Source organism: Chionomys nivalis, chromosome 17 (assembly GCF_950005125.1).
Source record: "Chionomys nivalis chromosome 17, mChiNiv1.1, whole genome shotgun sequence".
Taxonomy (NCBI): domain Eukaryota; kingdom Metazoa; phylum Chordata; class Mammalia; order Rodentia; family Cricetidae; genus Chionomys; species Chionomys nivalis.
In genome coordinates this window covers 55,041,784-55,047,507 of record NC_080102.1, presented here as the reverse complement: position 1 = coordinate 55,047,507, position 5,724 = coordinate 55,041,784, and the positions used below count along the sequence as shown (strand labels likewise).

At 43.4% G+C, this 5,724-nt stretch overlaps 1 non-coding gene across 1 annotated transcript; it reads right to left on the bottom strand.

Moving 5' to 3' along the window:
• Nucleotides 1–2,809: 2,809 nt before the first annotated feature.
• Nucleotides 2,810–2,916, bottom strand: LOC130889243 (U6 spliceosomal RNA). Its single transcript, XR_009058515.1, has one exon. It is a non-coding gene; the product is annotated as a U6 spliceosomal RNA (small nuclear RNA).
• Nucleotides 2,917–5,724: the final 2,808 nt, after the last annotated feature.

The following is a 5,724-nucleotide window of genomic DNA, read 5'->3' as shown; positions in this document are numbered from 1 at the left end:
GTATTCTATTGATTATGCTTGTTTCTGTAGTCTCTGCTCGTTGACCTATATTTGCCATATCCAGCTGGTCCTCAGTTTGTGTTTTCTTTCTTGCTTCCATTTCAGTTTTCAATTCTTGGACTGTTTCCATTACCTGTTTGATCGTTTTTTCTTGGCTTCCCAGGGTATCATTTATGTATTTACTCATTTCTTCAAACTTTTTGTTATACTTCTCATCCATTTCTATGAGGGCGTTTTTTACATGTTGTTTAAGGGACTCTATTGCTTTCAAAAAGTCAGTTTTTTCCTCTTCTCCTGTGTTAGGGTGTTCAAGTCCTTGTGTTGTAAGATCATTGGGTTCTGGTGTTTTCATGTTGTTTTTCAGATTGTTGGGTGAATTCTTGCCTTGGCGTCTGCCCATCTCCTCTTACCGATGCTATCTATTGGGTTTGATTTAATTGTAGCGGGGCAATCTGTTCTCAGTGCAGGCTTCACTGTTTCTTGCCCGCACTATCCTGCATCCAGTGCCTCCGCCGCCCGGGCCTGCCTGCCGGTGCCTCCGCCGCCCGGAACTGTCTGTGCGCCGGTGCTTCCGCCGCCTAGGCCTGCCTGCCGGGTCTGACTGCCGGTGCCTCCGCCACCCGGGCCTGCCCGCACGCCGGTGCCTCTGCCGCCCGGACTTGCCTGCGTGCTGGTGCCTCCGCCGCCCGGGCCTGCCTGCGCGCCGGTGCTTCCGCCGCCTAGGCCTGCCTGCTGGGCCTGACTGTCGGTGCCTCCGCCACCCGGGCCTGCCTGCACGCCGGTGCCTCTGCCGCCCGGACTTGCCTGCGTGCTGGTGCCTCCGCCGCCCGGGCCTCTAGATCAGCAATTCTTGACTGTGTCTTAGTTCTGCTTGTTTGTTTATATTCTTTTACCCTAAGGTGATGTCTGCCTTTGATGATGTGCTGTGTTTCTTAGAGGCACTAAAAGGAGATTACTTGATTTCTAATCTAATATGTGAGTTTGTTCATTTTTATTAGGGAATAGAGACCACTAATATTCAGTTGTTATTAAAAGATATATGTTAATTCCTGTCATTCTGTTGATTTTGTGACGTTTTCTTCATTCACATTTGCTTAAACTATTACAGCATTGTTCAGTCTTTTTCCTGTAGCATCTTGAAATGCTAAAAAACATCATTAAATACATTTACTCTTTTCTGAAGATTGAAGTACTCCTTAATTCTTTGTAGAGCTGACTTGGTAGTCATGAATTCACTTAGCCTCAATTTGTCCTCAAAAGTTTTGTTTTGTCTTGAATTATGACTAATACTTCTGGGCATCATAGGCAGCTGTGGCTTTCAGAATTTGAAATCTCTCTTGGAATATATCCATTTCCTCTTTGGGATCTTTGAACATGCTATAATCATTATTTTGGATTCTTTGTCTGGAATTTTGTCCAACTCCCTCTCATTGGAGGCCATACTTATAGAATTGTTTTTTCAAGAATATATGTTGTCCTGGTTTTTAAGGATATTTTGTTTATGCATTAGAACCTTTATATCTGATGTTAAATTGATGTTTGAAGGTTTTTTTTATTTATTTGGGTGATCTTTCTTTTAAAAAAATTGTTTTTCTTGAGCTATATTTTGTCTCTGCTCCCCTGCCTTCTTCTCTCCTCCCTTTCTATCCTCTCACATGGTCCCCATGCTCCCAATTTACTCAGAAGATCTTGTCTTTTTCTACTTCCCATGTAGATTAGATCCATCTAAAATTAGTGTTGCTGTTAAATTCTAATTTTAAGCCATGGTGATCCAATAAGATACATGGGGTTATTCTAATAGTTTTGTATCTGTGGAGGTTTGCTTTGTTACCTAGTATGTGATCAATTTTTGAGAAGGTTCCATGAGGTGCTGAGAAGAAGGTATATTCTTTTCTGTTTGGATGGAATATTCTATAGATATCTCTTAAGTCCATTTCAGTCATAACATCTGTTAGTTCCCTTATTTCTCTGTTCATTTTTTGTCTGACAGAACTGTCCAGTGGTAAGAGTGGGGTGTGGAAGTCTCCCACTATTAGTGTGCAGGGTTCAATGTGTGGTTTAAGCTTTAGTAGTGTTTCTTTCACATATGAGGGTTCCCCTGTATTTGGGGCATAGATATTCAGTATTGAGATTTCCTCTTGATGGATTTATCCTGTGGCTAACATGAAATGTCCTTCTTTGTCTCTTTTGATTGATTCTCGTTTGAAGTCTATTTTGTTAGATGTTGGTATAGCTACACCAGCTTTTCTTTTAGGTCCATTTGATTGGTATATTTTTTCCCAACCCTTTCCTCTGAAACAATGTCTGTCTTTGAGGTTGAGATGTGTTTCTTGTATGCAGAAGAAGGATGGGTTCTGTTTTCATATCCAATCTGTTAGCCTGTGCCTTTTTATAGGTGAGTTGAGTCCATTTATATTAAGGACCAGTGATTGCTATCTCCTGTTAATTTAGTTTTCATTGTTGGTGGTGTTAATTTGTACATTTTTCCCTTCTTTGGGATTTGCTGTTATGAGACCATCAGTTGTCTGTGTTTTTGTTGGTGTAGCCTACTTCCTTGGGTTGGAGTTTTCCTTCTAGCACTTTGTGTAAGGTTGGGCTTGTGGTTAGGTATTTGTTAAATCTGGTTCTGTCATGGAATATCTTGTTTTGTCTGTCTATGGTGATTGAAAGTTTTGCTGGGTATAGTAGTCTGGGCTGGCATTCGTGGTCTCTTAGTGTCTGTATAATGCTTGACCAGGACCTTCTGACTTTCATTGTTTCCAATGAGAAGTCAGGTATAATTCTGCTAGGTCTGCCTTTATATGTTAAAAAAAATATGTAACGCTTCACAAATTTGTGTGCCATCTTTGCACAGGGACCATGTTAATCTTCTCTGTATCATTCAAATTTGAGTATATGTGCTGCCAAAGTGAGCACTTAAGTCATCTTTCAATGGAGGTGTTTTAAGTGTTCAGGTAGAATGTGATGTAGTATGGCTGAAGTATCATTTTACTTTATTAGGCTAGTGTTCTGTACTGTCCTAGTTAAGGTTTCAATTATTGTGAAGAGACACCGTGACCACAGCATCTTTTATAAAGAAAAACATTTTATTTGGGTTTACAGTTTCGGAGGTTTAGTCCATTATCATCATGGTGGGAAACATGGTGGCGTGCAGACAGACACAGTGCTAGAGAAGGAGCTGGGAGTTCTACATCGTACACAGGCAACAGGAAGTGAACCCTGTTACTGGGTGTAGTTTGATCATAAGAGACCTCAAAGCTAACCCCCACAGGGACACACTTCCTCCAACAAGGTCATATCTTCTCCAACAAAACCACACCTCCTAATAGTGTCACTCCCTTTGGGGCCCATTTTCTTTCAAACCACCATTCTACTTCCTGGCCCCCAGAGGCTTATAGCCATATCATAATGCAAAACTGCATTCAGTCCAACTTCAAAAGGCCCCATAGACTATAGCAGTCTCAAACTTACTTAAAAGTCTAAAGTTCAAAGTACCTCCTGAAATTAATACAGTCTCTTAACTGTAATCCCCTGTAAAATCAAAATGAAAAAGAAGATTACCTAATTCCAACATATAATGGCACAGGATATACTTTACTGTTCCAAGGGGGAGGAAAGAGGGCATATGTGGAAATACTGGACCAAAACAAGGTGAAAAACCAGCTGGGCAAACTCCAAACTCTGCATCTCCATGGCTGATGTCAAAGTGCTCTTCAGATCTCCAACTTCTTTCAGTTTTGTTGACCACAACACACTTCTTTCTCTTGGGCCGTTAGCAGATTTCCTCAGCAGGGATCCCATGACTCTAACAATGCCAACATCTTGGGGTCTCCAAGGCAATCCAGGTTTCACCTTCACAACTTCACACAATGGCCTCTCTGGGCTTCCATTCTCTGCCACACACCTGGCCCTGCAGCTTTTCCTTAGCCACAGAGGAAAATTCAATAGTCCCTTTCTTCTACCTTTGACTCTGAAGCCAGAACCATGTGGCCAAAGCTGCCAAGTTCTGCTGATTGTTGGGGCTGGAAATTAGCCTCCTTGTTCAATTTCAACTTCACCAGCTTTCTGATTTCCATAGTTTGCTTCACTGCCTAAGCTTAGACCAGACTGGCCTTGAACTTAGAGAGTTACTTGCCTCTGCCTTCTGGAATCAAGGGCATGCATCATCACACTCTGTCCTGAAACTGAGGGTACACTGATCATATTTGCCAGGTCTCTTATCTACAGATGAAAACACAAATTTCTCAAACAAACCTGGGAGTATGTTTGTCCCTCCAGGTCACTTGCTATGAGCTTGGCCTCACAAGGGAGCCTTAAGAAGGACCAAGTAAAACTAAGCCCCAGGGACACACTTGGAATGGTCAGGCCTCAGGAATGAAGAGTTGGCCTTATTACAGATGGCTGCCATAGTAACCAACTAGAAACTCCTATCTGTCTAGAGGAGGGGCAGCGTGGGGCAGCGATTCACTGCTCAGACAAGCACACCTGAGAGAGAGGAAGAAGGGCAGAGGGGAGGAGCCCAAGTGCCCAGCCCTATAAATGCACAGCTAGTCTGCAGCAAATGCCCTGCACACTCACTCTGAACCTCTGGGTTCCTCTTCTGCATCCAAGATCAGCATGGACAATGACCTCATCAGCACATCCCAAACCCCAGGGTCAAGGTCAGTGAGTGAACTCACTTCTGCTGTGGAGCTGACCTTGTCTCTGACCTTGTCACCAGAGCCAAGCATTCTCTGGGTTTCTCAGCATTCACATCACAGGGTTCTGTGCTTGGTGGCTGTTGAGAGAGGTCACAGATTTGGCTCTCTTGCTCAGTTTCTCGCTCTAGAGTCTACCAGATTCTCTGTTGTCCTGGATCTTTCACTGAGTTGCACAGTCCTCTGTTCACCCCATATGTCCATCAGGGTTTTAGTCTGCCCACCTGTCCTCCTGCCTGGGCAGGCGACCAATAGTTTGGATGTGACTGACATACAGAGTCCAGTTTCCAAGGGCAGGAAGAAAGAGATAGCTCAGTTTAATCTCGTTTTCCTAGAGTTTGAGGAGGAGCCAACTCCTCAGTTCTGTTTTGTACAGCAAGGCAAGCATGCCCAGACTTCCTGACTCCTTCCATGATGGATTTCTCATCTAGTTTCTTTTGCTTGTCTGTAGGTGAACACTTTCAGGATCTGCTCCCTGGTGTGCCTCTCTGCATTAACCTTTTCTTTATTTCCACACTTCTTTCTTTTTATAATTTATTTTTATATTATTTTTTAACAAAGAAAACCATCTTTTTTTTTTTCATTTTACATACCAATCCCAGTTCCCACTCCTTCTCCCATCCCCTCCACCTACTCTCCCACCGCACCCCTCATCCACTCCTCAGAGAGGGTAAGGCACATTGTTTGGGGAAGGCCAAGACCCTCCCTACTATATCTAGGCTGAGTAAGGTATCCATCCAAAGACAATGGGTTCCAAAAAAGCCAATACAAGCAGTAGAAGTAAATCCTGGTCACACTGTCAGTGACTGTTCAGTTTGCCACAGCCATATAACTGTCACCCACATTCAGAGGGTCTTGTTTGGTCCTATGCTGCTTTCTTCCCTGTCTGGCTAGAGTTGGTGAGCTCCCGTTAGGTCAGGTAAACTATTTCAGTGGGTATCCCCATCATGATCTTGACCCCTTTGCTCATATTCTCACTCCTCCCACTCTTCAACTGGACTTTGGAAGCTCAGCCCAGTGCTCTGCA